This window comes from Schistocerca serialis, chromosome 3 (genome assembly GCF_023864345.2).
Source record: "Schistocerca serialis cubense isolate TAMUIC-IGC-003099 chromosome 3, iqSchSeri2.2, whole genome shotgun sequence".
NCBI lineage: Eukaryota > Metazoa > Arthropoda > Insecta > Orthoptera > Acrididae > Schistocerca > Schistocerca serialis.
The window spans coordinates 1,005,822,528-1,005,844,287 of NC_064640.1; the positions used below are offsets into that span (position 1 = coordinate 1,005,822,528).

Consider the following 21,760-nt stretch of genomic DNA (forward strand, 5'->3'; position numbering starts at 1 on the left):
GGCATGGATGTGTGTGATGTCCTTAGGTTAGTTAGGTTTAAGTAGTTCTAAGTTCTAGGGGACTGATGACCATAGTTCTCAGAGCGATTTTGAACTGACGATACAAATTCGTTAAAACCGAGCGAGGTGGCGCAGTGGTTAGCACACTGGACTCGCATTCGGTAGGACGGCGGTTCAATCCCGCGTCCGGCCATCCTGATTTAGAATTTCCGTGATTTCCCTAAATCGTTCCAGGCAAATGCCGGGATGGTTCCTTTGAAAGGGCACGGCCGACTTCCTTCCGTAATCCGACGAGGCCGATGACCTCGCTGTTTGGTGTCTTCCCCCAAACAACCCCACCCAACCCCCAAATTCGTTGCAGTTTTGAATTGGAACGTACGAACAAAACTGTGAAAATTGGAATATATCATATGATTTATGAAATTGCGGAAAAACAACTAAAGCTTCGCTGTGCGAAGACGCATACAGTTAGACCAGAATCTTTATACAGGATGTCCCGTTTATCTCGAGCACCCCAAATAACTTTCAGTTTAGCTATCAGGGTGTCTTTAACCAGAACGATTCCCTTTCATGTAACTTCATTCTTTACGAAGATATGAACAGTAGTACATCCTTTTTAAAACAGTAGGTTATATTTTTATACGGCAATCCACCTCCTCTCTTCAAGACCTGTTTAGAAACACATCACAGTGTACCATTCACGTAACACGACGTTATTAAAAACGTAACACAAAACTAACTTTGACAGTCCTGTACCACAACAAAGTGCTGGTACCCGGGATAACATAACGCGTCGACGACCTACTGTCGTTGACTGTAAAAAAATGTAAACACAAGCAAAATTCATATTGGTCCCTCAGTCACCCATTTTCAGTTGAAGTGTTGTGTGAGCACGCTGTACACCAACGAAGAGAAGGTAGAAATGCTACTTACCTATGGAGACTTTATGGTAGTTGAGTAGTAATGGCAATAATGTTTTCCTTCTGTTTCCATCAACTCTAGCAAGTGGACGAGATACATTACCCAGATACCTGCTGGTGCTGGTGCAGGAGGTTCAAAGTCAATTTTATGTTACGATTTTAATAACGTCATGTTATGTTAATGGTACACTGTGATACCTTTCTGAAAGGTCTTGAAGAGAGAAAAGGGACTGTGGAAGAAAAAATGTAGGATGCTATTTAAAAACGTCGTACCTCTATTCGTAACGAACAAAGTTACGAGAATGGCAATAACGCTGGTTGTTGTCCTTCTGGTAGCTAAGTAACATTTGCTTGATATTTTTTTTTATTTTCAGGATTTAAAGTTGTTTGGGGTGATTAAGATAAATGAGAAACCCTGTGTAGTGATCAACACGCATTACAGAAGCAAATCTGTAACGACCTATGCGTAACATTCATTCTCACGTTTCCAAATGGTAGCGCTAAGTTAACATTATTAATGAAAGTAATGTTAATTAATTGGCCAATAATAAAACCGCCAGTATACAAGTAAGGTGCCACTTAGAATAAATTAAGCCGGCCGAGGTGGCCGAGCGGTTTTAGGCGCTACAGTCTCGAACCACGCGACCGCTACGATCGCAGGTTCGAATCCTGCCTCGGGCATGGATGTGTGTGATGTCCTTAGGTTAGTAAAGTTTAAGTAGTTCTGAGTTCTAGGGGACTGATGACCTCAGAAGTTAAGTCCCATAGTGCTCAAAGCCATTTGCACCATTTGAACTTAGAATAAATGTAACAGCCTGAACTAATGCAGCAGAAAGACATGCACAGGTTAAGGATGCCATGTATATCGTAATAATTTTATTTGATGTTTTTGCGGTTTTATGTCTTTTCTCGCTGTTGCGAGATTTAGACTTTTCTCGCTCGTTTTATTAGGGCATTTCAAAGGTCAGAGAGTGATGCGCTGCATGACTTCAACTTGCGACATTTGCTAACCGAAAGGGTCCGGGTTTTATTTGCGGCCGGGTCGGAGATTTTTTTCACTCAGGGACTGGATGTTGTGTTGTCCTCACGTTCGTATCGACATAACTGACATTCTACTATTGAGATGACTGTACGGGCACGTCCCGAAAGCCAATATACAAAAAAAAAAAAAAAAAACGCGACATGAAGTCGCGCAAGGGGTCGAAGACCATTATATGACTTCTGTGCACCTGCTTTTCACCACTAATAACAACAGTTATCGACCGAAAAGCCGTGATACAGAGTGCTCAGAGCTATATAAGGCTGCACAGTTTTAATTGGAACAAATACTACTGTTAGCAGAAAATTTCACGTGAGCCTGGATTGCAACTTTGGTCTACAACAAGGAAGTTTTGCTATCGTTTGTCTTCGAATATTCTGGATACTCTGGAACTTGAACTGACATTGCATGTGATTCTCCAGGACTTATACTTATTTAACAGCATTTTTTGCGTTTACTTTTGTTAAGTGCCGGTGCATAGATACTTCGCATTTACACATCTGTCTTCTCAATTCATGACAGAAATTCTCCACGTGTTCCGAAATACGAACTTTACTACAGCCCGATTCAGTAACTAATTACTAAGTAATTAATATCTCGACTTTCGTTTACATTTGTAAATTTGCAGTGGAAACTATTTATTTTATTTCTGTTGCTTGCTGAACAAACAGGACATGTTATTCAATTCTGAATGACCTTCCATTCAATAAATCATTTGCAAATGTTTATTGAAAGCTATCATTAAATCTTGGAAGCTGTCTCTGAAAAATTAGCTAGTATTACACAAATATAGCAGGGCATAGTGTGAGAATGTGTGATCCGCCCCTCATACGTAGAAAATGAGCTAGGTTTATTCAAACTGGATCCCATATTTGTCCAATTGCTAGTGAAGGCTGGTGGAACAATGCTTTGTCAAGTATTTTTTTTAGTTTTAACCATTCCAGTAGGGGAAACTTACAGAATGTGTGTGTGTGTGTGTGTGTGTGTGTGTGTGTGTGTGTGTGTGTGGAGAGGGCGGGGGGAGGGGGGGAGAGGTTAAAGATCAGTTCTCAGTTTTGGTTCTATATGTACGAGTGTTTATTTTTTTCACAAGTGAACATACTACATATAAACTTAAGTGTTGCTACGCGGTGTAAAATAGTCTGTCACAATCTGTGAGCATGAATGTAAGCCAGTGAGAGAGCCTTCCTGCCCTGACAACGGAATGGTAAGACGCCTTGAGTTAACGAACACTGCAAACATCTCTCGTTCGTTGTGCACAAAATTAATTAACATTAAAACTTGTCAGCATTACTAATTGTGTCGACATTCCCCACATATCTAGTTAGACAGTCCGCCAGACACTTGACCGACAGACCTCCATGTGTGGTTACTTACAGGTATTGAACTATTAACGTGTGACGCTCCTTTATCTGCAGACAATATCGGGAACCTGAATCATATCACGTTCCTTATCGAGCAGTGATGTTGTCAGTATTAGCAACAAATCTGTACGCAAAGGATGATTTTCAAAGTATGTCGAATAGAGGGGGCGATAAAAACGTTAGTTCAGAGGACTTTTTCCCAGGTCTCAAGTTTATAGAAATATACGGGTTCTACGATTTTGTTTCTTATGTCCCGAAACTTGACTAAGAATTCTATTATATGAATACGTGGTGTCTGTTCTTTCGGACACGCGACATCCGCAGCTGTGATATATAATATATAAATTGATGGTGGAGGAGGCAGGAAGAAAGGAAAGGGAAGGAACCGAATCAATTATATGAATGCATAGTACACCATGCGTTCATATAATTGATTCGTCTCCAAGGGCAATGAATCCAGAACCTTCAGTGCGCATGTACATTTACGTTCACTCCCCAGCAGGGATCAACAATTAGCAAGCATGGAGGACACGCACGGGGCCTGGAGTAGAGGGCGCTAGCTGCGATTTTGAGTCGAGCGGGGAGCGTGCCGAGATAGTCGGCGCAATTTTGATCAACACTGTGTCCAAGTGGCACGGTGGTTAACGCAACTACCTTGTAAGCAGGATTCCCGGGTTTGAGTCCCAGTCCACCACACATTTTCACTCGTCGCCGCTGATTCCGCACAAAGTCACGATGCAGCTGATATCGTTAGTTCCTTCCCTTTCCTTTCCTTTCTCCCCCCTTCCTGTTCAATTTACATACTAAGAATTCTGTGTCTTCACTCTTTATACTGAATATTTTTCACATGACAATTGTCTGTATCTCTTGCATCTCCCTTTAGATTTTTCTCACAAGTGGTGTCAGGACAGGAAAACACGAACTGTTGGTACGCTGACTGACAAAAGAAGTGAAGAACACACAAGATATGGCCGGTCGACAATGTAACTGCTTACACGTACACACTATCGGCGGGTATGTAAACGACTAGAATTGCAGTTCTCAGTGACAGGTAGAACAGCCAGCAGATTGCATTAGTGCTGAGATTTTGCGTACACGTATGAGACAGCGTTATCAGCACCTCGCAAGAGTGTAAAAGTGGACTCATTGTGGGTCCCCATTTGGCCAGCTGGTCGAATAGTGCGACTTGTAGGCCATTCGGGTGTGACAATAGCCCAAAAGTGGACTGCGTGGGATCGTGATGGCAGGCATACTCGTTGTCAAGGTTGCTGTCGGCCACAGGAAATTTGGAACAGCCGGTGAAACAAACGTAGCAATCAACATCCCAGCAATATGGGAGCTTTATAACACTCACTCCTCAATGTGTTGCTTCAGCTGGACATGGCATACCTGAATAAACTTATGGACTCTCTTTCTCGCCAAATTAAGACGATTATGAGTACTAGAGGCGGTATTACACGAGGATGAGTAACTTTTTAAGGGAAATATTTTAGATGAGTGCATGTCGTGTGGACACCCTTTTTTACCTTTAATGGAATGGTCCTCGTCGTCTTCTGCGCCTCTATGTCGTTGTTGTCTGTTATCTCACTTCTTGAGGAAGACTCTATTCGCTCCCCTAAAGTTAGGCCAAGACGGTGCACTGAACTGCTGTCTGCCACAACGACGTTTGTTTAACATTAGAGAACGATTTCTATTCCGAATGCCAATAGTGGCTGCAGCCATACACAAGACTTTTAGCCGGAGGCAACTGGAGTCATTCAGTATGAATCAGTGGAGGTACTCCATATGCTCTTAGAAACACTGAAACCTTAATAATGTTACAATATGGAAAGCCTTTGGCAATAAAAATATATGGAACTGTTTGACGTATTGTTTTGAAAATGTTCACAACTTGTAGAAAGGTATGTAATAGATGATAACCAACGAAGAAATCAGTAATTGTCCGTGTGGTCTTGTGATCTATCCAGATCTTTGCCTTATTTCTTTATATTACACTCATATTTCTTGTTGTACTCCCCTCCCCTCTCCTTTACTATGTGTGTGAAGAGGGAGAGTTGTTGAAGTCGTAAAATGAAATCCCAAAACGAATAATTATTACTTGTAGAAACACTACACATGTATAGAATGGCACAGAAGTCCATTAGATATTTTGTTAGAAGAAAAATACACAGAAGCGGATGTTTTATTACAGGTGCACGATCTGCGCAAATTAGTATCTCTAACAGCTACATTCGTTGCTTTCTGTAATGTACTATATTCTGAACTAGAAGTCGATGTCGCTTTGTATATACTGTACTATAAACTCGAGGCACAATGACAAATAACCCTTTAATGTCGAACTAACACGCTAAGATAAGAGCAGTCTTTTTTTCTCGCAAACATTTTTGAAAAGTCTGTACTTCGGCCAAAGCTTGTACCAGAGTCAGCGCCCATCGTAACTGTTGAATACAACAGAAGAATCAATTTAGTTTGGCACAAACAAGTATCCGTACACAAAGAATTCGCATGTTCATGGCAGTGGTGACCCGTTTTTAACGTATTACTGCGTAGTGTATCAGAGACTCGCTTAATGAGAATTACGTATAGCTGATTATTGATTGCAGTAACTACCTCTTTCATAAGCCCAGTTCTGTCAGACAGTGACAATATTTTCTAAAACTAGCCGTGAACATATTGTGACAATGTAGAAGACAGTGTAGAAACATTAACCACGCTGTCCAGCAGTTAGTTAACTATGTAATTCTTCACCAGCCATGACGTAGTTTAATACCTTAATTTCCATTGCTGCTGTTCGTATGAAGCAAACTAATCCAGGCGACTGAATAGTGAAAAATATAATTACACCCTTTAAGTATGAGAAATGTGCAAGCTTTGCTGATACAGTAGTCAGAAGAGAACACAGAACATCCCACTGCAAGGTCAGTTTTATTATACAGTTCATAATTTAATGAACTGATAAGATTAATAAACCCAAATGAGCTAAAATCGTTAGGGTAATCAGTACGATTTATTAACATCGTGGAGGAAAATTATATTCCTTTAAAAAGAACAAGAAGCTGAGTTGAGAATACAAAAATCAGTATTTCAATTCTAAAAACAAGATACCTCAACTTTAAGCAGATATGTTTCTCAGCAAATGCAAGATAACAAAAGGAATGTATCAACCAAGCATATTATGCCTACATTTAAAGCTCATACTACACATTCCAAAATAATCAGCCATAAAATCAATGTTTTAAATAAACTTATTGGTTAATTGCATTGCCCCTATGCTTCGCACTAATGAAGCTACCTACATTATCTCCATAACTTAGCTGTCTTAAAACACATTCAGTATCGAACCAAAATAATATGTGGAACATGTCTTCTAAAATCGAGGTTCAATTTTTTCAATTTTAAAACAACCCTTTTTCATAGCTGCTTGTAATAATAAGTGACAGGTACACTCTTAAAGCGATCTCGAAATTATGAAAACACTTCAGACGTTTCATGGTTCCTGTATTGGATGAAATGGCATAAACAAGAAATAGGCTTTTCGCAAAATCTCAAATTGCAAAAATTCAAACATTCTTTTAAAAGTTTTTGCTGTTTTGCCAACTGAAATGACACGCTTTTGACTGGGAGTCAGTCTGAATTTGAATCGAGACTGAGCAAAGCTTAAGAGGTGAATGTTAACTGAATTATCAGCTGTCCACTCATAAAAAAGCCCTCAGCCGAAAAAGTCCATAAAAAGAAATTACGTCTACCTCTCCACAGCGCAGTATTAAAAGATATCTTTTTTACGTTAAATGTTCGTGGTGGGTGTCCCTACGTTGCGCCTGAATACGGTCGTGAGTATAGGCACGTTACAGAAGAAAAAAATTTAAAATAATACATAATTGTAGAACGTTCGTGATCTCGCATATTACAATGTATAGTACAAAATTACTATTGTTGATCTGTAACAGAATGAAATCTTAAAATCGCAGAACATGCAGAATAATTGACACAACAGACTACTCACTTTCTGCGGGACGTGTCAGCCGGATTCCACACCACGCTGACAGCGACCGCGTCTCAGAAAGATTATTGTTACTGTAATCAGTATTGAACAAATTAAATACAGGAAGCAATTCAACGCGTGCATAGCTGAAAAAAATAAAGAATAAAGACATGAGTGAAACATAAGAAAATACGTATCCCTTGTGGAACACATGTGTCATAGACATTATTCTGAGCTTACGTAAAACATGCCTCAAATAGATAGTATACACTTAATGAAAAGTAGTACCTGTTTTGTTTTGCGGTTAGGAGTGGGGTCCGCCATGGCCGACACTTGCCACGGGATATTTGTGATGACAGGCTAATCGATCAGACTGCAGTGTCGATTCTTCCGCGCAGCGGCGCTCCGTAGTCGACGCTGCGGCACGTGTTGTCAACAGCGAACTCGCGCGCAGACCGGGTGGCCCACAGCGTCCCTCAGTCTCCGGCCGTGTCTGTGCGAAGGAGCTGCTCACCCTCGCATCGCGGTAAGGTGCCTCTTCTCTCTGTCAGTCTGCACAGCGCTGGGGCGCGCGAGTAGAAATTAGCTCGATACGCACTGGCTGCGCACTCAGAACATTTGTGGCAGACGGGGTAGCGACTTCGGTTGCTGCCTCTAGCGCGTTCAGTTCGAGGCGAACATTCTATCGTACTTCAAACGAAGGAAGAAATAGTCTGTGCGAACGCACGCGGTGGCGCCATGTTGGAGTCCTTATTGATTGTACCCTCGCAGTTGCTTGCAGAGAACACCGCCCGTAGCGCTGCTGTCATTAACGTTGTAATAGCTGGCTGGGACGCGCTTCTGTTCCCACGTAGGAACGAATCATTGACGAGGACTAAAAGAGAATTTATCTTGATGTAATAGTTTCTTCGTCTAACTGACTACGTCACTGCACATTCCCTCCCCCCCCCCCCCACTCCCCGCGTCACGCCACCCCTCTCTCTCTCTCTCTCTCTCTGTCTGGGTGTGTGTGAGTGTGTGTGTGTGTGTGTGTGTGTGTGTGTGTGTGTGCGGACACGTGAGTTTGCGCATTGTCTACACCATCTTGCTGGCGGGAAGTCAAACTCGCGCTGTTTGAGGATGCGTGCACGTTTACGTTGCGTACATGCATTTGCATCTTTCGTAGGCGGGTGGCTGTGATGATGGTTGCGGCGAGGAGGGGGAACAGAAGAACGGAAGTAACTGTTGACACTCCTTTATTTACATAGGGTAAGTCAGAAGGAAAGGTACGTGCTTTGAGGGGTGACAGTAATCGTGATTCTGAAGAAAAAACGTCCGACATACAGCTGTTTGAAAATCACGTACGTCTGTCGCATGTTCCTCTTCACCAGTACTCACTTGTGAGTACAACGAAAGCGACATCAGGTTTACGCAGTGATGTCTTTACTGACCATTTCAGGGCACACTATACTTGCGCATGGTGGTGTTCGAGTTTTACATGCGCGTGCTCAATTGAAGGGCCGTGCGAATGAGCTCACTGTCAGATAAACAACACAGCAGCTATCTACGAAAGCTGGAAAAATCACTGCAGTTGACGGTGGGGTTTTTGCAAATCTTTTGTGAGGAAATGCACGCTGTTAAACAGAAAATTAGATCACAATGTTTCGTTTACTATAACTTGCATTTGCTCTGTTCCCCAACGTTTACGTTAGTTTACTCGGAAACTGTTAAGGTCAGGACATGTGTTCATATGACGTTACTTGTCGGTTACACGTTGGGCCATTACTTTGGGGATGTAGCTACATCAGCTGCGACGAATGTCGGGATGACAGTGCTACGGCCTATTCCTTCAGATGGTTCAAATGGCTCTAAGCATTATGGGACTTAACATCAGAGGTCATCAGTCCCATAGAACTTAGAACTACTTAAACCTAACTAACCTAAGGACATCACACACACCCATGCCCGAGGCAGGATTCGAACCTGCGACCGCAGCAGCAGGGCGGTTCCGTATTGAAGCGCCTAGACCCGCTCGGTCACAGCGGCCTGCCCGATTCCTGCATTGAAGTGTTAATTGCAACAAGCAGCATGTCACGACCACCGTGTTTCCCATCTACATCTTTAGTAAATACATATACCTGTCTTTATAAAGTATGCACGTCAACAGAAATAGAACGAATTCAGGGACTCGAAAATGGCTGTGAGCACTATGGTACTTAACATCTTAGGTCATCAGTCCCCTAGAACTTAGAACTACTTAAACCTAACTAACCTAAGGACATCACATACATCCATGCCCGAGGCAGGATTCGAACCTGCGACCGTAGCGGTCGCGCAGTTCCAGACTGAAGCGCCTAGAACCGCTCGGCCACAGCGGCCGGCTCTGGGATTCGCTGCCGGATCATAATAGGTGGGTGTAGCCCACTACGAAATTCAAAGGTAATGCTCGGGTGTGCTAAATGGGACCGCTCGGAAGAAACACATCGTAGTTCTCACGAAAATCTGTCGGGTACGTTTATAGAGCCTGTAATCAAAGAAGAGTACCACCCTTATGTTTCCATCATCATGTTTCCATCATCGTGTCTGTAGCTTTCGAATCACGACAATAAGATAAGAGACCCTGGGACACGTACAGGGGCATGTAGACGAGTCTTTTCTCCATCGCTCAATATACAGATGGTATAGGATATAAAATACGAATACCTCCGTCATCGCTGTACACTGGTTTGCGGAATATGTACACCGGTGGAAAAAAATCGCTGCACCAAGGAGGAGTTTGCGACATAAACGGAAGTTGGTGGGCGTGTTTCTACATCTGAAATTTGATGTCTATTCAGATTTCGTGGCAGTCGCATAAGAGTGGCGCTAGTAGCTAGGTTCGCTTTAAATACACGCTGCAACAGTCGTGACCGTTAGTTACCTTCGAGATTGGACGTGGTGAGTTGATGTTAAGTCAAGAATGCCTTTCAGGCGACACATACGCCACTATCACCACCTCACTGACTTTGAACACGGTTGTGTAGTAGGGATAAGAGAAGCTAGATGTTCCTTCTGCGATATTGCAGAAAGACTTGGCAGGAATGTAGCCACTGTACATGATTGCTGACAGCGGTGTTCAGGAGAATGTACGGTCGCAAGAGAACCGGACTCCGGACGGCCAAGTGGCACTTCCGAGAGGGAAGACCATCGTGTTCGGCTTGTGGCTCTGGCGCGTCGTACTACACCTGCAGCAGCGGTTGGCACCACAGTGACACTAAGAAATGTTATAAATCGGTTATTTCAAGGACAGCTCCGAGATAGACGCCCTGTAGCATGCACTCCTCTGCCCCTAAACCAACTCCATCTGCGACTTCAGCGGGGTCAAGCGAGAGGTCACTGGAGGTGTGTTGTGGTTTCTGATGAAAGCTGGTTCTGCCTCGGTGCCAGTGATAACCGTGTCTTGATTAGGGGGCGGTCTGCTGAGGACCTACAACCAGCCTGTCTACGTACTGACACACTGGAACTACACCTGGAGTTATCGTACGACAGCAGGAGCACTCGCGTGGTTTTCCCAAACACTCTGACTGCAAAACTGTACGTCAATCTGTTGACTCGACCTGTTGTGTTGCCATTCATGATCAGTTTCGAAATGTTGTAAATTTGTGGTACGTTCCTTTGGGACCAAACTGCTGAGGTCATCGGTCCCTAGGCTTACGCACTACTTAATCTAACTTAAACTAACTTACACTAAGGATAACACACACACCCATGCCCAAGGGAGGACTCGAACCTGCGACGGGAGGTGCAGCGTGAACCTTGGCAAGGCGCCTCAGACGGCGCAGCTACCCCGCGCGGCCCATGATCAGTTTCCAGGGTATGTTTTCCAACAGGATAACTCAACATGCTCTACAGAATGTCGACAAGTTGCCTTAGTCTGCTCTAACACCAGATATGTCTCCAATCGAGCACATATGGGACATCATCGGACGACAACTTCTGCACCATTCAGAAACAGCATTAATCGTTCCTGTACTGACCGACCAACAGGCATGGGACTCCATCCTACAAACTGACATGCGGCACCTGTGCAACACAATGCATGCACGTTTGCATGCTTGCATTCAACATTCTCGCAGTTACACCAGTTATTATTGTACCAGCATTTCACATTTGCAAAGGCTTATCACATGCTTACACTAACCTGTGGTACTGTAATGTCAATCACTTAAATATGTTAGCTAGACACATGTATTCCAGAAAAATGGTTCAAATGGCTCTGAGCACTATGCGACTTAACTTCTGAGGTCATCAGTCGCCTAGAACTTAGAACTAATTAAACCTAACCAACCTAAGGACATCACACACATCCATGCCCGAGGCAGGATTCGAACCTGTGACCGTAGCGGTCGCTCGGTTCCAGACTGTAGCGCCTAGAACCGCACGGCCACGCTGGCCGGCTGTATTCCAGAAATTTCGTTACTCTACACTAATCATTTTCTGGTACTGCGATTTTTTTTCGTCAGTGTATGTACATGCGTACCTAAAAGAACTTATACAAACACTTGTACACTGAGGTGACAAAAGTCATGGGATACCTCCTATTAATGTGTCGGACCTCTTTTACCCGGCGTACAGCAGCAACTCCACGTGGCATGGATTCAAAACGCAGCTGGAAGTCCCCTGCAGAAATAATGGGCCATTCTGTCTCTATAGCCGCCCATAATAGCGAAAGCGTTGCCGGTGCACGATTTTGTGCACGAACTAATCTATCCATATGTCCCATAAATTTTCGATGGGATTCAAGTCAGGCGATCTGGATGGCCAAATCATTCGCTCGAATCATCCAAAATGTTCTTCAAACTAATCGCGAACAATTATGGCCCGGTTACATGGCGCTTTGTCACCCACAAAAACTCCATCGTTGTTGGCTGCAAATGGTCTCCAAGTAGCCGAACGTAACCATTTGCAGTCAACGATCGGTCCAGTTGGCCCAGAGGACGCAGTCCATTCCACATCAACACAGCCCACACCATTATGGAGCCACCACCAGCTTGAGAAGTGCCTTGTTGACAACTTGGATCCACGGATTCGTGAGGTCTGCGTCAAACTCGAACGCTACCGCCAGCTCTTACCAGCAGAAATCGGGACTCATCTGATCAGGCTACGGTTTTCCAGTCGACTAGGGTCCAACCGACATTGTCTCGAGCCCAAAAGAGACGTTGCAGGCGTTGTCGTGCTGTTAGCAAAGGCACTTGCGTCGGTCCTCTGCAGCCATCGCCCATTAGCACCAAATTTCGCTGCACTTTCCTAACGCATACGTTCGTCGTACGTTCCACACTGATATCTGTGATTATTTCGTGCAGTGTTGCTTGTATGTCAGCACTGACAACTTTACGCAAACGCTTGTGCTCCCTGTCGTTAAGTGAAGGCCGGCAACTACGGTGTCCGTGGTCAGAGGTAATGCCTGGAACTTGGAATTCTAGGCACACTCTTGACACCGTGGATCGATGAGCACTGGATTCCCTAACGACTTCCGTAATGGAATTTCCGTGCATCCAGCTCCAACTACTATTTTACGCGTTCAGAGTCTGTTAATTCCCGTCGTGCGGCCATAACCACGCCGGAAACCTTTACACATGAATCGCTGGAGTTCAAATGACAGATCTGCCAATGCACTGCCTTTTTATATCTTGTCCACGCGACAGTACCGCCATCTGAGTGTGTGGATATCGCTATCCCGTGACTTCCGTCACCTCAGTGGACTTCCAGTTATTAATCACAGCGAAGCTGACGTGCTAAGGAGTTTCGTGGGAAGGCTCGCGGCTCCTCGAACTCCGTATGAACGCCTGTGTTCTATATACTGTATCTGTGACGTTCGACTCTTCGATCATATTTGACCATCACAGGCACAGCAGTCCTGGCTGTGGGCAGACAAGTGCCGGTGTTTCCATACGCTCTCTCCCCTCCGTTGTCTTACCGACGTACACTGTTCCTTATATCTCTCATCGACCTTAACGCTTTTGGCTGAAGAAAGAAAGTCTTCGTTGCTCAAAAGCGTGCTGTAACAATAATATGTGGTGCTTATGCACGATTATCTTGTACCCATCTGTCTAATGAGTTGTGCATTCTGACTACTGCTTCATAGTATAATTTTTCCCCTCATGGAGTTTGTTGTAAATAATCCACTACATTTGGAAAGGAACAATGATATAGATAATTACAATACCACAAGGAAGAATGACCTTTATTACTCCACATTAAGGTTGTCTTTGGCACAAAAAGCGGTGCACAATGTTGCAACAAAAATTTGATCATTTACCCAATGATATAAAATGTGTGACAGACAGCAAAGTAAAATTTGAAAACAAACTGAAAAAGTTTCTCCTTGACAACTCCTTCAATTCCGTAGAAATATTTCTGTTGTAGTGGTGTGTAAAGGATGGTAGATAGGAATTACTAACTTACATATGTATAATAAAAAAGAAGCTTAGAAATGTTCAGCTTGTAACCGTATTTACACATTAATTTGGGATGTGAATGTAAAATGACTCGTTCCACTTCATTTACGTCAACTCGCGAAAAATATCCATGGAACATAAAACTAACTAACTCTCGGTCTGACTCTGAACAATATGTCAAAGCCACCCGTTCCCATCACATCAAAATCCTTTCGGTCCCCTTCACCGCTCAGCCACTTTCTCGAAGTTTCTTCCATCTTCAGTTTCAAAAGACAGTTAATGACATATCTACCGAAGCAACAGTAATGACTACCATTCTTCCCCTAAGTATTCATTGCCCCTCCATATCTTCTTTCCTACCAGATCTTCCTTATTTCCAGACGTTCTTAGCTGGTGCAGTCTTATTAAATATCCCTTCCCAGAACTCTCTATATCAGAAAATACCTATTTTGTGCACCTATAAATACTTTTTATATCTGCCACAATCACTATTTTGTACCCCTATAATTATTTATCTGTCACTAATATTAATAATAATAATAATATCATTATTATTGGAAGCAGCAATAGCAGGAATACTGCCAGTATTAACTATATTAACTCTTAATCAGTACTATGTTATCATATTGTCTCTACAGACACTCAGATCATTTTATTACTATTTTTCAGATTAAAATTATTGTTATTTCTTAGATAACAATGATGTAAAAAGGTGTTGTATGTGTGAAACCCTTGTCCGATGTAAGAGAGTGCTCGAAGGCCTTAATGTGATGAAGTTAAATAAATGAAAATAAATATTTCTCTATAAGATACTGAGGTTAATTAATTTTTTCGGCTCATCTCGAAGTGAGAACTCGGTTAAATTTAAGAGGAAGTTATTTAAAATACATAAAATAACTCTGCAGGTCCAACAAGTTATATGCGGAACATGTCTTAGTTCTCGTATATTGATTTTCATGGTACAGTTGCTAATACGTAATGCTGTTCTGGTCACAAAATAGAGTGTATGCATGAGCCAGACTGACTGTGGTTTACGCCTAAGTTTTTCGGCATCAGAAACAACAGTGTCCTTCAGTCTGCATTTATCACTTTCTCCTTCTTTACCGTGACATCTGAATGTGGAATGTGTAGCAGAGGCACTGGCCCAAACATGTTTCTCTTATCAATAGTGGAAACGTAATCTAAAAAAAAAGTGATAATTACGTGAACTACGAAATTATGCGGAAGGACGGAGATACTACAAATCCTCTAAAGATCTGCTTTCCTTTTAATATCTTATAATATATTACAAATGAATCATTCCTTGTTTGAAGGTTTGTGCTACGAGTGAGACCTGTGGGTACTGATGGAAAGGTGGCCTTCACGAACTTTGCGAACCGTCTCTAACGACCTCCATGTCCACATGGACATAGACGTTCTCTGTAGAAAACAGTACACCCTTCCTTTTGCTGGCAAAGCGTTTTCCGCAAACCCACAAAGGTCGAACTGAGTGGCAAACTTAACTCTTAGAACCTTCTGAAAGCTGCAGGAAACAATGAGTAGAATATCAAATGAGAACATTACCAAAATTTGTGCGTTTGACTATAGCTCATGAAATTGAACGTTTTTTGTATATTTCGCCAATTCTGTGATTTCATTAAAAGAGTGTTCCCGCCGCTGATAACTTGTACAATAACTAAAACAAGATACATAAATTTTGTGAGATTATTAATATATGAAAATTAAATTTTAAAAATTTTTGTGGGAGGAAATTATTCCTTGCACATCCTATTTTAAGTAATCACCTGTTTTTTTTATTTTTTATAGACCATTATGATCTTTAGTGGGAAATAATCTTTTCAATAGTTATAAAGGAGTATATTTGCTTTTTTCTGGCCACTATGTTCCTGCCACATTGTCAGCTGACCACCAGAATTTCCTCAAATAAATGTTTTCCTTGCCGAGGAAGTGGAAAATACTGACCAGAATTACACGGTCCTCACTGATTGTTTGCGGGGACGCATCTGAAAACGTATATTAATCGTGTCCTACAACTAGCGATTAAATGATAAAAAGATTTTAGGAAACGTGGTTGTCACCAACAGCTGCAGAAACATTTCGGCGTATCCAAAGCATACGAACACAGAGCACTAATGTGCTTGGGTCGAAGCAAAAAGTATTTGAACAGTTGTTACAGTAAATTGAAAATTAGCAGTTTTGTCCTGTTTTAATGATTTCTATTTTACATGATCATTATTTACGACGAAAAAAGTTTAAAACTTTTACTTTTAAACAGCAAAATAATAGTTATTTAAAGCGGAATGTGTAAGAAAATTTCTTCTGACTACCGACATTAAAAATATTCATTTTTAAACATCTGCTACGCTACAAAAGTCTGATTCTTTATTTATGGTTGTTTGCAGACCATCAATCAAATAGGGATCAATGATGCGATTCCTGACAATAGCACACCACACGTTGACGGATCAACTCGTTATCAGATTAATGTGGACTGAAATACTGACATGGCTAGTCTGGTTGGGCTATTTGTAGGGCAAGCGATAATGACGATTTGACTTACGTCCCACAGCACTAATAATAGCCACACAATGGTTGAAATCTAGCTATATCTGCAATAAACAGGTTATTAGCGATTGATTCTTGTACAGTTCTCAATTTTATCAACTTTTATCAGCTAGCGTGGATTTTCAGTTTATCAGTAGTGCATACTGTGAACGCTGATTGCCTACGATTGCCGGCCCCGGTGGTCTAGCGGTTCTAGGCGTTCAGTCCGGAACCGCTGGACTGCTACGGTCGCAGGTTCGAATCCTGCCTCGGGCATGGATGTTTGTGATGTCCTTAGGTTAGTTAGGTTTAAGTAGTTCTAAGTTCTAGGGGACTGATGACCACAGATGTTAAGTCCCATAGTGCTCAGAGCCATTTGAACCATTTTTTTGCCTTCGATTTGTAAACTAGACTTCATCCGTAAGCAAAATATTGCGTGGAAACGTCTCTTCACTTTGTAGTATTCGTGGGCACCATTCGGAACATAGTAATCGATTCTTGAAGTCATTGCCGTAAGTCTGTTGATAGAGCGAAATATGGAGAGTATGAATGTACTATTGTCCTTTTTTTTACCTCATTTTGTTCGCTTTCGTTCGTTGCATCTGCTCGGGGTGGACGTCGTAAGACATCCGTTTAAGTTCATTGTTGATCGATTAACTCAGTTTTTTTATTACAGAGGGCAGCTAATCCTCTGACCGAAGACCCTGAGCTACCGTGCCAGTAGATTGTCAGACTGATCGCACTCGCCATTCAAACCGCCCCGTCGGAACATCTGTTGCGTTGCTGTTGCTAGCATGTTGGTTTCATATCTCTCATCAGATCTTTTTTTTTCTCAATACCAGTTTCTTGGAATTTTTTTTAATAATATGTGTAAAGATGGATCGTCAGGTTTGACACTATGAGGATACTTTTCAGAAAACAAAACATCTCTGCTGCTCCAACAGTTTGGCGTCATTCGCCATATTCGAAAGTCATATTTCCTCTTTCGACCTTCGTATACATTGCGAAAGTCTGAATAGCTTCACAAGCGACCTGTCTTATCGCTAAGGCAGCAGAGCACAAACTGTTTCACGGGTATATGTTTATTCAAGTCTGCTGGACGGAAAGCCCCTCTCCCAAATCAACCAACCAACAAATCTGCTATTAGAATTTTTTTTTTTTTTTTTTTTTTTTTTTTTTTTTTTTTTTTTTTTTTTTTTTTTTGAAGGTAGGAGATGAGGTACTGGCAGAAGTAAAGCTCTGAGCAGGACGGGACGTGAGTCGTGCATGTGTAGCTAAGTTGCTACAGCACTTGCCAGCGAAAGGCAAAGGTTCCGAGTTCGAGTCTTGGTCCGGCACACAGTTTTAATCTGCCAGGAAGTTTCAATTTGCTATTAGTACGTCTTCTCCTTCCAACTCTACCTGTCCATCTCCACCTCCCCCTTACTATGTCCCCGTGCTCCTCGGCACTCTCTCTGTCCATCTGCTCCTTCCCCCTCTACCTGTCCGTCTCCACCTCCCCCTTACTCTGTCCATGTGCTCCTCTCCACTCTCTCTGTCCATCTGCTCCTTCCCCTTCTACCTGTCCGTCCCCGCCTCTCCCTTACTCTGTCCACATACTCCTCACCACTCTCTCTGTCCATCTGCTCCTTCCCCCTCAACCTGTCCATCTCCGCCTACCCTTACTCTGTCCACGTGCTCCTCCCCAGTCTCTCTGTCCATCAACTCCTTCCCCCTATACCTTCCATCTCCACCTCCCCCTTACTCTGTCCCCGTGCTCCTCTCCACTCTCTCTGTCCATTTGCTCCTTCCCCGTCTACCTGTCCGTCTCCACCTCCCTCTTACTCTGTCCATGTGCTCCTCTCCACTCTCTCCGTCCATCTGCTCCTTCCCCCTCTACCTGTCCATCTCCGCCTCCCCCTCACTCTGTCCACATGCCCCTCACCACTCTCTCTGTCCATCTGCTCCTTCCCCCTCAACCTGTCCATCTCTGCCTACCCTTACTCTGTCCACGCGCTCCTCCCCAGTCTCTCGGTCCATCAACTCCTTCCCCCTCTACCTTCCATCTTCGCCTCCCCCTCACTTTGTCCACGTGTTCCTCTCCACTCTCTCTGTCCATCTGTTCCTTCCCCCTCTACCTGTCCGTCCCCACCTCCGCCTTACTCTCTCCACGTGCTCCTCTCCATTCTCTCTGTCCATCTGCTCCTTCCCCCTCTACCTGTCCGTCTCCGCCTCCCCCTTACTCTGTCCACGTGCTCCTCTCCACTCTCTCTGTCCATCTGCTCCTTCCCCCTCTACCTGTCTGTCTCCGCCTCCCCCTTAATCTGTCCATGTGCACCTCTCCACGCTCTCTGTCCATCTGCTCCTTCCCCCTCTACCTGTCCGTCTCTGCCTCCCCCTTACTCTGTCCATGTGCTCCTCTCCACTCTCTCTGTCCATCTGCTCCTTCCCCCTCTACCTGTCGGTCTCTGCCTCCCCCTTACTCTGTCCACGTGCTCCTCTCAACTCTCTCTGTCCATCTGGTCCTTCCCCCTCTACCTGTCCGTCTCTGCCTCACCCTTACTCTGTCCACGTGCTCCTCTCCACTCTGTCCATCTGCTCCTTCCCCCTCTACCTGTCCGTCTCTGCCTCCCCCTTACTCTGTCCACGTGCTCCTCTCCACACTCTCTGTCCATCTGCTCCTTCCCCCTCTACCTGTCTGTCTCCGCCTCCCCCTTACTCTGTCCACGTACTCCTCTCCACGCTCTCTGTCCATCTGCTCCTTCCCCCTCTACCTGTCCATCTCCGCCTCCCACTTACTCTATCCACATGCTCCTCTCCACTCTCTCTGTCCATCTGCTCCTTCCCCTTCTACCTGTCCGTCTCCGCCTCCCCCTTACTCTGTCCCCGTGCTCCTCCCCACCCTCTCTGTCCAACTGCTCCTTCCGGCTTTGTCCATCTCATCCTCTCTTTCTTCTCTCTCATCCTTCTCAATCTCCTCCTCACACCCTCTAAGCCCATCTCCTCTGCCACATCTCTCTGTCCATCTCCTCCCATCCCTCAATCTGTCCATCTCTTGCTCCCCATCTCTCTGTCCATATTTCCTCCACCTATCTCCCTGCCCATCTCCTACTCTCTCCTTTGTCTGTTCGTTTGCTCCTCCCCTCTCTTCCTCTGTCTCCTTCACGCCCCCCTCCCCTCTGTGCATCTCCTCCACAACCACTCTCTTCCCATTTCCCCTTCTTCCCTTTATCTGTCTAATTCTCTGTCCCTGTCTCTCTGTCCATCCTTTCCTGCCCTTTCTCTGTCTGTCCATCTTCTCATCCCTCTACTCTGTAAACATTATCACTCCCACACAAACGGGAAGTCGCTGGTTCTTATCACCACAGTATTTGTTTCAAGAACGTAAGACTGTCTGTGTACCAAATTTGGTCTAAATTGATCCAGGGGTTTACGAAGAGCTTTTTACCCGCGTTTTGCCGCAATACGCACTTGTCACATATATTTAAGACATTACACTCATGTTTGGACATGTACACTACTCGCCATTAAAATTGCTGCACCACGAAGATCACGTGCTATAGACGTGAAATTTAACCGACAGGAAGAGGATGTTGTGATATGCAAAGGATTAGCTTTTCAGATCATTCACACAAGGTTGGCGCCGGTGGCGACACCTACAACGTGCTGACATGAGGAAAGTTTCCGACCGATTTCTCATACACAAACAGCAGTTGACCGGCGTTGCCTGGTGAGACGTTCTTGTGATCCATCGTGTAAGGAGGATAAATGCGTACCATCACGTTTCCGACTTTGATAAAGGTCGGATGGTAGCCTATCGCGATTGCGGTTTATCATAACGCGACATTCCTGCTCGCGTTAGTCGAGATCTAATGACTGCTAGCAGAATATGGAATCGGTGGGTTCAGGAGGGTAATACGGAACACCGTGCTGGATCCTAACGGCCTAGTATCACTAGCAGTCGAGATGACAGGCATCTTATCCGCATGGCTCTAACGGATCTCTCAGTCAACAGATGGGGACGTTTGCAAGACAACAACTATCTGCACGAACAGTTCGCTGACGTTGGCAGCAGCATGTCTCGGAGAGCATGTCTGCGGTTACCCTTAACGCTGCATCACAGACAGGGGCGCCTGCGATGTAGAGATGGGCAAAACTGTTCTTTTCAGAGATCGGAACAGAACTGTTCACTCCCTGAAATGAACTAGCTCTTTTTCATGACTCACCACTCATTCACGACACAAAATAAATGGAAGGCACATTGCCCTTTAAACTTGGTTTATTCCAGAACTACACCTGTATTTTGATCTTATTTCATCCTATTTTGAAGTAACACAGATAATGAGTAAGAATTTTGTATTGTTTATTGAAATTTCCACGAAATGACAAAGTTTTTGATTATTGATTTATTTTGCACTATCGTGGTTTTTTGGGTGATCGGAAAATGTTGTAACTTGAGATTTACATTAACAATATATTTGGCTATAATGTATTAAAATTTCATTAACCTCGTACAAATACATGCCAAGCCATATATTTTTAAAGTGAATGTTTCCTTCCGAAGACGCCTAAAATCGCAAAATCCGTACTACAATAAGAAAAAATATATACATTTGGCTGTAAGACCAAAGTGCTGCATATAGCCTTCCGCAGAATAAAACAAGGAAAATATTGGTGTATCACTTTTGCTATACGTTTATCGGTTCGCTCGTAATTAAAGTGTAAATTCGAGTGACCATAATAAAAAATCCTATAGTAAGAGGAGCCGTCAGGAACCTAATCTGATCAGTTTAAACAAATAAAAATAAAATGAAAGCTAATGATGTATACATAACATAATTATGTAATATACATATCGGTATTAGTACAAAGAACAATATCCAGTAGAGACGAACTCCGATGCAGAGGCGCTGAATCAAGCAGGTCGAGCCGCGAGCTGTATTGCTGCGTGAGCTCAAGACTGCAGAGACGAGAGTGACACCTGAGTTGCTTTGCTCAACGCTCTGGCAGAGTCGAGAACGGTGGGGTGAGCGTTGAGCGGGCGAGTTCCGAGGGTGGGGGGAGCGGTGAACGGCCACCACTCACCCGCTCCGAGACAAACCGTCCGTTCTCTTGCGAGCAGGTTGTTGCAAGTAGTTCTTATGTTCTCCGCCAGGAGGCTCTCTGTCCTGTTGCTCGCATCAACTGCCCAGAGGCAGGACCTGCGACTGAAACGATCGCTGACGGAGTGCAATGCAAAGTTAAGGTGCGCCAGACACTTCACGCGGCAGAGGAAGCACAGAGACGGCACGGCATATGTGAAACACAAAATCCAATGGGGCACTGCACAATGTAGGCAGCCAAGGCAGAAGTAGGGTAGAGGCCGGCGCTGGCTGTGTTGTGTGGCGTGCAGTGTGCTCTGACCAGCAGAGGCCCCGCTGATATGCTCTCTCTCTCTCTCTCTCTCTCTCTCTCTCTCTCTCTCTCTCTGCTGTGGGAAACGTTTGGAGCTACCGTTCCTTTTTTCTGAATCACTG

The 21,760-nt window shown here is 43.9% G+C and overlaps 2 protein-coding genes across 2 annotated transcripts in view; one reads left to right on the top strand and one right to left on the bottom strand.

Annotated features, from left to right (window-relative positions):
• The window catches only part of LOC126471453 (uncharacterized), a 306,777-nt gene extending 299,125 nt beyond the window's left edge, over positions 1–7,652 (bottom strand). The window contains exons 1-2 of the mRNA XM_050099642.1: positions 7,594–7,652; positions 7,327–7,397 (exon numbers count right to left, since the gene is read on the bottom strand). The gene's annotated coding sequence lies outside the window, so the exon portion shown is untranslated. The remainder of the gene's footprint in view (positions 1–7,326; positions 7,398–7,593) is intronic.
• A 46-nt stretch (positions 7,653–7,698) lies between these two features.
• Positions 7,699–21,760, top strand: part of LOC126471452 (uncharacterized) — a 413,388-nt gene continuing 399,326 nt past the window's right edge. The window contains exon 1 of the mRNA XM_050099641.1: positions 7,699–7,831. The gene's annotated coding sequence lies outside the window, so the exon portion shown is untranslated. The remainder of the gene's footprint in view (positions 7,832–21,760) is intronic.